General features: G+C 34.9%; 1 long non-coding RNA gene across 1 annotated transcript; it reads left to right on the top strand.

Moving 5' to 3' along the window:
- Nucleotides 1-6,308: 6,308 nt before the first annotated feature.
- On the top strand, nt 6,309-8,993 carry LOC108689077. The gene is made up of 2 exons (XR_001931823.1): nt 6,309-6,411; nt 8,669-8,993. It is a non-coding gene; the product is annotated as an uncharacterized LOC108689077 (long non-coding RNA).
- The last annotated feature ends 959 nt before the right edge of the window (nt 8,994-9,952 follow it).

Raw genomic sequence — 9,952 nt, 5'->3', positions numbered from 1 at the left:
TTTGCGAGACCATTTACATTTAAAACAAAAGATTCCATGACGGAAATAATTACATAAATAGAATATAATGATGCTGATGCATTTAATAATTTTCAATCATTTTTGATATTTTATTAGTACGATAAGAATCTTGGTAATATTATCCGATACCATATTGAAAAGGAAGATGCCTTGTGTCAGCTTGTAATAAGATAGCGCATTTACGTTTTGCGGACGAAATATCAAACTATCGACTTTTCTTTGTCCGCCGCGAAACTAGCGGCCTTGATCGCTTCACGTAGGAAGTTCATGACCGTGATCCAGGAAGATTGCATCCGAGTCTGCGGGCGGACTCGGCTGAAATACAGCGAGATTCTCACGCGAGTTTCCGCGTGCAGGCGTACCGCACGCGTACCTCGCATCACGAAGCTCTCGGCTATCGTTTTCTTGTTGCGCGTGCAGCTTTCGAAATATCGTGGCGCTCTGCTCTACGGTTCGGTGCCTATCAATCACTTAACGCATGGTCCGACAATAAGACTCCTCGAAAGAGAGAGAGCTATTATCCTGCCAGACTCTGGTGATGCACGACCTCCGGGCTCCTCGATACTGGACCTCGAGTCCTCGCCAAATGACTATGAACTGCACGAAAATTTCACAATGTTTTGCGAAATAGCAAGAACAAAACTTCGATGCGATTGTACCATAATAGAGAATTTCGCGTATTATGTTTTACGTATTTATCTCGATGCTAGTGAATAATATAATTTATTGTATAGTTAATTTAAAAGAACTTTTTTTCATTAAAATTTAATTTAAAGACTTTTAAAGAATCTGTAAGAGATATACAATCTATCATACACATATATTTACATAATTTTCTAATATTTAAATATATATGATACAGAAATATTTATGCGTAGTTTATATTTTGTATTCTATATTTTTAGAAAATTTTTTTGAGTTATTTATTTTAAAATCGGTATTACATGAAATACATCATAAAAGTCTTCTTAAAATGGATGAAGTAATATCAGTAAAAGTACATGTTGGAAGGAAGAGAATTATGATGGGCTCTCAGAAATCTTCACGTTCGTATTAAATCTCAAGTAAGTACGACGGCATAATGAAAAATCCGACAGTAGACATAAGTCAGGGCCGTCGCGAGGAAGAGCGATCGAGCTTGTTCTCCTCGTGAATATTCATCGATCTCTGCCACGTTACATACAATGGCAGGACTGAGAGCGGCGAGGAGCGAACGAGATTCCGTACTATTAGTGCGGAAAGAACGTCCGCAACGATAGATAAGATATTCTCTGCTCGTATAACAATGTCCGATCCTCGTGAAACATGTTAGAATCTTTGTCGATACTTTCTGTATATATCGTTTCTTTAAATAAATAAATAGTCTTCGCTATTATATTTAAATTTCAATTACCTTCTGCATATTATTATCTTAATCATGAACCTCAATATGTTGTAAAATAATTAATTAACTATTGCACTGTTTTTACTACATTTTATACATACAATTCATATAAATATTTTATTCATATAAATATTTTATTATTTTTAATATATGCTTAAATATTAAAGAATCAACTATCTTAATGTCTCAATATCAATTAAAAAACCGTATAAATATTTTTTTTGGATTAGTAGTTTTTTGAAAATTTTTCAAGTTCTAGAAGTAATAGGGATTCAAGGCGATTCTTGAAGAATCGCGTGACAGGCTAGCATCCGTGAATCCTCGAGGAAAACTCGTACATGTTGGTGTGCATGTAACCGAAAGGCACATATATGTACAGTTCCAAGATCTATCGTTGCGTACAGGAACGCATGCTACGTACTCGCCGACGGTGCGAATCGTCACGAATGCAAGTATGTACAACGAAAGCTAGAAACCAACCGCGGGGAATCACGCGACATATGGTGTTCCTGAGGTTAACTTCCTCTCATGTTCACGTTCATTTTATTAATTCCATCAAAAATTCGTAGAAAGAAAACTCGCCGCATCGCGAAATTGCTTGCCAATTATTCACTATCATGACACTTTATTGCGTTCTTTGCACGCGGTTCCTTTGCACCATTGGATACACAAGATGCGTCTTCAATTTTTTATCGAATTTTATTTCCCTTCCCCGGTGCCATTCTCACACGGCATATCAAAAATTTCCTTTATATGCTTTACATTTTTTATCAATAAAAATACATATATTTGCATTGTTGCCGTTATATTCATTAATATGGCGTTTAAAGAAAAATTTGTTATGATATGTTTATTTTTATGTATATTTTAATACTCACGTAATAAAACATCAAAAGCGAATTTAACGTTGCTGCATCATTGCTAGAATGTTTTAAAACATTTCTTGCTTTTTGGAACGTATTGTGTAGCATCGAAGAGTTGATAGAATTGTTGTAAATGTAGATGAAAATTTTACCAATTTTGCAATAAAGAATGAATTTCGATACTATGTTTGTTAAAGAATAGAGATATTAAATCAAATGTGTACATCGTACATATGTAAAATAATAAGCTTTACTGAGAAAAAATGATTAAAGGCTATACATCGGGCAATTTTATTGCATTTTTTGTTCACTCTTAGTTTTACTCACGGGGTATAGTTTTCTTCGAAATGACATGCAAATGCAATAGGTATCCAAGGCGAGTCTGGCGAGTTTTTCAGGGCGTTACCCTCAGAAATTCTGGTCGGTTGGTTGGTCGATGCAGAACGTCGAGGGCGGTGCATCTGTCGGCGGAAGATTTATATCCTGAGGCCGAGGTTACTTCTACCCATTCCCAACTCGCGGTCGTGCTGGGCAAAAAGCCAAACTTCGTTTTGGAATTCGTAAATTGACGTCTTAAAAAAAATTGTTTCTTACATTATGAATTAAAATGTTCTAACAGGTTTACTTGTATTTACGCGTACTATCTCATAGTCGAAGTATTAAGTCAGTAAATATATACATTTATTGCAGTCTGCTATAGTTATATATTATTGCAGTCAATGTATATATTTACTAAAATTAAGACTTTAACTCTAATATATAATTATTTAAGTTCAACTAGTTATAACTCGGATAACCAGTAATACTAATTATAACTCAAAATAAAGCTAACAATATAAATAGGATGAAATCATGTTTACTTGCATACGCAAAACATGTACGAGAATGTTTTTAACAATTAAATGGAAACCTATAAGAACATCTATTAGCAAATTGGACGACAGTCTTTGTTCATTACGATTTCAGGAAAGTAATTAACTAGCACTCAATTAATTATATATTTACGGCTATCGTTTTGTAGCACGCGAAACATGACGTCATATTTTAATACTTTGTGGATCACATGATAGAGATTCGAATGCAGATACGGTGTTATAAAATTAAATATGGTTTAATGTCGATATTAGTACATAATTCTTATGCTAAATAGTAAGAAAAATAATAAATGCAAAAATTCGTATGTTAATTGTATGCAATGAATTATTAATCTATTCTTATACACTAAACAAGTATTTCATAAATCATATAAATTGATGAGCTTATATAAGGCAAAGTGAATAAATTAAAAAATACGCAATTAAAGAACACAACGTGCGCGCAATATTATATATTCATAAGAAATAATAATTATGATTTGAGGAGGAGTTGAAATCCAATGATCCCGCTGATCCTTTCTGCAGTATGCGAACACCGGCATTAACATTACCACGGCGCGTTTCAAAATGGAGGATTCCGGCTCGGCGAGAAAACGATACGATGCGCGGCGCGATTATAACTCGGCCGCGAGGGCCGTCGGGTCTATCAAAACTCGCTCGGCTATATATCAATGCCATCTATACGTATAATTTTGATGTCGACTGGCTCTTGGTTTTATTTGCCACGCGTAAAAGTGAAGGCGTACGCGCTGCAATGCGAGATTTGATGTTAGGTAGATGTAGCACTGCACTTTGTTCCATTCTTTTATATATCGATTCAGTCCTATCGAGGTGATGGAATAGACATACCAAAGAAAGCCTTTGGTTTGTAACTCGTTATTATTGTTCAATACATCAACACATGAAGAAAAAGAAAATTAATGATTATTGATTATCTGTCTAAGTTATCTAACTATCTACTGTTAGATATCAAAAGTGCAATAGTAACCCAGTTTTTTAAGTTAAATAACATTGCTATATTTAACTTCTATGTGTGTCAAAATGTAAATCAATCTATTTCTGTAGTTGAATTGCTTAGTAAATGACGTCCATATTAATATATATGCACTGGTAAATAAGAAACTAAAGTTTAAGTTAAATTAAATACATTTCTTAAGTTAAACTGTTTTATCTCATTGTTGTAGTTAATTAAAAGACATATTGAGAATAGGAGCAATGATCTACAGAAATTTTTAAAAATAACTCAGATTGAATATAATTTGACATTATGAATTTAACGATACTTAAAATCAATAACTTATGATTATATGTGAGAAATACTTACATTATATTTACATCTGTTACATTTCATGTTCGCATACAGACATAGCGATTTGTCGTCAAATTGCTATATTTTACAATCCAACGACCATCATTATTATACAGTTTAACTAACTGGAAGCTGATTAACTAAACATAAAAAATACATAGCGCATGATCGAAGAAGAGCACTATTGGCACTTAAATGATATAGTGTTACATGAAAGTAATAAATGTCACATTGTGATTTAATGTTAATGCCCTGTTATTTTGATCACTTAATATAATAACTGTCGCTGTATTACAAGTTATAAAGATATAAGCAGTACAGTGTCAATTGGTATATCTTTTTATTGACTTTTATTTGTCGAAATATTATATCTTTTGCCACTTTGATAAAATCAAATTTATACAGTCGTGTGTACCTAACACTTCGAAGAACTGCACTATGAAGATATAAATAGCACATGTCAATTTTTAGATTTCCTCTTGCTATGATTTTTATTTGCACATCAAAATGTAGTTTATTAATTTCTTGACATTTTTACTCTGGTAACATCAAATTTATATGGTCACGTATATCCAACTTTTTGAAGAAACGTCATAATTTTTTTATAGGAGTCTCTTTATAAGAGTAAATTTTTAAGTAAAGTTCAATTTTTTTATGTCATTGTGACTATAGTCATGACGTTCGTAGAATACAACGCATATAAGTTTCAACAATTCTATCCCGCCATTTTGTAAGGTTTCGAAGGACCAGGGCGCGGGCGAAGATGCCCATACACCACGCGTTCTTCTTGCGCCGAGATCGGTAATAACCCAATAAATCAGGGTACCCCAGCCGGTGCAATTACGTTCCGTGGCTGAACCCAACCCCTCTCGTAAATATTGCCCTCTGCGCACCGACATAGCATCTTCGCCAGGTCCACCGTCGTTTCTTTCTCTCTCAGTTTTCACTTCTTTTTTTTACAACGGTCTCACGACCCCGCCGCAACGCAGGGGATCTTTCTCGTGTGCATTACACCGCACTGGGGTTGTCGACGATACTCGTGCCTCATCCCCCTTGCGAGCATCTCGTTCGTGTTCTTTTATTACCGTCCGCCGTTCTCTTCCCGCATGCGGACACTATAGAGGAACCATGGGAACCATCGTGCCATGGAGTGTTCGAATCCTTTTGGGGGGTTTAATTGCCACTGTGCGATCTGTTAATTCGCGAGTGTCAGCTTGAGAAAGCGAACCGAGAAGCGAGAGGGAGGATTTATCTTTCCACCGTCGACAGCATCGACGTGAAGATTCTACTGAGTGCGTGTTCGTGAAAATATGGGGGTCGAAACGCGATGGACAAGAATGTGTCTGGGCCCTATGAGTGATCCGTAGAAAAGCAAGATAGCGAGAGAATTGAGATGGTTTTATTATACAGTATGTTAAATAAAAAGGAATCAATATAAATCAAAACTAAGATCATTGACAACATATTGCTATATCTGTGTTTAGCAAAATTTATTTTACTGTTGAGTTTTTTTTTACTGAGATTAGGATTGTTGCTGTCTAAAAATATAAGTCATCAACACAATAAGCAATCAGCACGAAAAAAGAAAACTTTAAACATTTGTAAAATAAATGTTCTGTTGAACGTGATCAATTTCCTAAAATATTTCGTTGTTTGAGATTAAACTAATCGCCAAATACTTAATTATTAAAGTATTAATAATAAATAATGTACTTACAATATTAATATACATATTTATCATATTTTCTTAAAATTATATTAAGAAATGGTTTGAATCTTTTAAATTTATTTTTCACCTCTTTCTAACAATGACTTCGTCAGATGCAGTTCTGATGAACATTTGCACAATTATCTTTCAGGGTGGAGGAAGAACTACGAGAAGGGTCTTACTTATGGCGTTTTCTGAAAATTGTCGCCAACATGCGATGCCGTGCACGCTCCACACATGGCATATGACAGGTATGCCATCACAGAAACGCAATTCTATCAATTTCGTCATTCTCGAAGGGGCAGAAGATGCGCGTTCGTTACTTTTGACAGCTGGCCCACATTATTACGCCAATAATACATCATCGTCGCGCAACGATCTGTTTGTTAGGATGTTCATGACGAAGTACATTAAGTAGGTAAGCGTAAAAACGACACGAGGCAAATTACATCATTTGGTGGCACTGAAATTTGCACGAAAAAGATGAATGGCTGACTAATGTCGCAAACGATGTAGCCGAAATGGTCTGTATTGCTCCATAATTGAGACAATTGAGCACCATACGACACGCGAGTGTCGTAAATAACACGACAGTTTCAGCTTATAGTACAAGTTGGAAAGGTGTGGATAGACACTCTAAATACCGCAAAACTTGCGTAACCCTTTAGTTTTACACGAATTAGCTGCTTTGCTTTATTATCTCTAGGCTTGCTAAGACGATTGGAGCGTTATGTATACATTTGTTTGATAATGTCAAGAACTTTTGCAATATTGTAATCCCTTCATAGTTAATATCACGCAAACAATATACAGTAAGAACTCTGGACGATTGTTGACGGAATGAAAGTGACATTATCGTTTCAATGACAATCGTCGTTCTCGATCATTGTTCTTGCCTCAAGGATATCTTCGTAATATTTCTAGTTTATTATGCTAATCTCTGAGATTTTTATATTTATACATTTGTTAATCAAAGTTTTTTTTATCATTTGTATATTTATTTTATATACACATTTTGCTGCTGTTGCATTTTGTTGCTGATTGCAATAAATCCCTTTGTTACAGAATAGGCACATATTTTTTTTATCGTTGCGAATAGCTGTTGAGAAAATGGAATAGTAATGGTATGCCTTTCTAGAACGCTTTAGTTCGCCATCGGCATTTTGGCGTTAGGCGATAAATCTCGAGGTGAGTGGGCTTTAGAAGCCCTCGCCGTGTTAGAAAAGAAGAAAGTAAAATGCGAAAACGAGGGAATGCGCGCTGCCAATAGATTTACGAGGCCATCCATCTTCGTAGTACGCACTTGATGCTCACGCTCGCGATAAAAGCACAGCTCATCTACGCGTATATACATGTGCGTTTGTGCGCACGACACGTATACATATGTACGTACGATTCTAGAGGAACGGTTCGTTATTATAACCCACGAGGCGTAATTGTTTCCAAGGAACCGACATGGAGAAGACCTTGCCTGAGAACCAGAGATATTAGCAGTCTTTCTACAGGACCTTTCAATAATAATGCCAGTAGTCACGATCACTTTGCTTCATTCTAATTTGTAGCAGCAAGAAAGAACTACGAACTAGAATTTGCATCAATATTATGATTGTAAAGTGCCGGTATATAAAAAGGATGACTGTAAAAAAAAAAGCATAATTATAAGATATATTATAAGATATGTACTTATAGAAATAAACCTGAAAATTATTGATCTAATTCGTGCTTAGCTACTTTTATTTTTGTTAAGCTTAAAAGCTCAATCTTAATTTTTAAAATTATGAAAGAAACGCAAGGATAAAGTTGAGCAAAACGAATTAAAATGATTGATTAATTGACTTACTTAAACTCTCATTCATCTTTTAGCGCTTATTTAACTTGTTTAACTTATCAAAATGTACAAGGAAGTATGTTAATATGAGCTGTAATGTAAATTCGACGAAGTTATAGCCACGAAATGTTAACTTAGTTATATTTACATGATAGCAAGTACTATATTAATATAACAGAGTGATAACACAATGGCATGTGAGCTTCATAGAATTTTGTTAAATTTAAATTTGGAAAGTTGCAAATACACGTGATGACTCTGACGGCACCGATATCGGTGAGATCTTGCTTGAAAATGTCGTGATATTAGTTGCTTCCGCGGGAAGTTCGAATGATAGTGCTGTTAGTCACGACTACCTCGGTCGATTGTAATCTAGCGAGCTCGAAGAAAGCCCATAGTCGTATTTTTATCAGTGATCATGCAAAGTTGCCTTTTTTAGAAGCGTGCAGCGTCGAAAACCTTAAATTTTATCAGCGGCTTATTCGAACTTCATGTAAGGTAATAACGCTGAAAGTAATGAAATGAAATAGGCGATCTGTGAAATTAAATTATTAGAAACACGCCAAGCAAACGATGATGTTAACATGTCTGATTGAATTTGTTCCCCGTTGAGATGGAATGATATATTAAATTACGAAATTCGAGATAAATCAGCAGCAATTAATTTTATTTGCTTCCAGATTTACCCCGCGCGATGAAGATTAAAAGGATCCACAAGTCTTAAGATCACAGCTGGAAGATTATCCTTGGAAGAGCTTTTTCCTGTAATGATGGCGATTATATAATTAATCGAATAATATGCAAATTTCTTCGTAATGATATCCGCCGGACTATTAATCAAATTCTAGATTATCAGTTTCCATCACGAAAAGATGAAGAAAAATTCAATTAATTGCGTAATATTATGCATTCGGAAAGTATATTATTATACATTCCGAACGAATGTCATCATGCAATTGATGATTTTTTAATAGACGAAAATATATTAATAAAATAATGTTTGTAGAAATATGTTCATACTATATGAGAAGATTTAAAGCTATCGAACATGATCCAACGTAATATAAAACGTAATATAAAAGTAAGTCACGAATCTTTCTAGCTTTTCCTCGTTTATTATTTTCTCGGATATTAGATAATTTCAGAAACTGTTCAGAAACTTTTCTTTCGGTGCAGATTACATCCCTGTAGATATAATTTTTTCACATCTCATGGTGCGAGATATGAGCGCAAATCAATAGCCTACGCGTGAAATTTTTTACGCATTTCGCAATGTTCTCGCGTGTTACGAGAAAATAGCGGAGATACGTATGTTAGCGGAGAAGGGAGGAGGGAGGAAAGAAAAAAAATGATTTTTTTTAGAACGCGAACCCGGAATGGCGCCGGCGGTCCGGTTTAATCTCGACACGCCCATTACACACGACGTACATATTACATCACGATCGCATTCGATAGCAAGCGTATCTATACGAGCCCTATTCCCCTGTGCCTACCTACGATACGTGTAAGCCGCAATTAAAATTCAAGAAAAATTCTCGGAAACCTGTTTCGAGAGCGAGCGAAATATTTCGCTGCGGGGTGGTCACGCAGGAACGCTAATAGCACGGATGATCTCGTTTAATTATCCTCAGCTCTTAAACATTTTCTCTCGAAATTTTTGTCATCCACTATATTTGATATTCTCTACTATCGTGGTCAATTATTCCGCGTAAGATTTGGATATTTCAACATCTTGTTAGGAGTAGACTTGTGACCAAAACAACTTTAATTATAATATATAATGTATATAACTAATTTATCTGATTTTATCTTCATTATTTTATTTTATCAGGTCAGTATTCATAATCGATTCTTATATTTAAGACCGTCTTAAGTATAGTGTTAAGATTATAAACCAATCACAGAACCATATTAACGTATTAAGATATTACTTAAGGCTATTTTAAAATAAGAACGGAATATGA

The sequence above is a fragment of the Atta colombica genome, unplaced genomic scaffold (genome assembly GCF_001594045.1).
Source record: "Atta colombica isolate Treedump-2 unplaced genomic scaffold, Acol1.0 scaffold254, whole genome shotgun sequence".
In the NCBI taxonomy this organism is placed as follows: domain Eukaryota; kingdom Metazoa; phylum Arthropoda; class Insecta; order Hymenoptera; family Formicidae; genus Atta; species Atta colombica.
The sequence above is the reverse complement of the archived record's forward strand: the minus strand, read 5'-3'. Positions and strand labels throughout refer to the sequence as shown.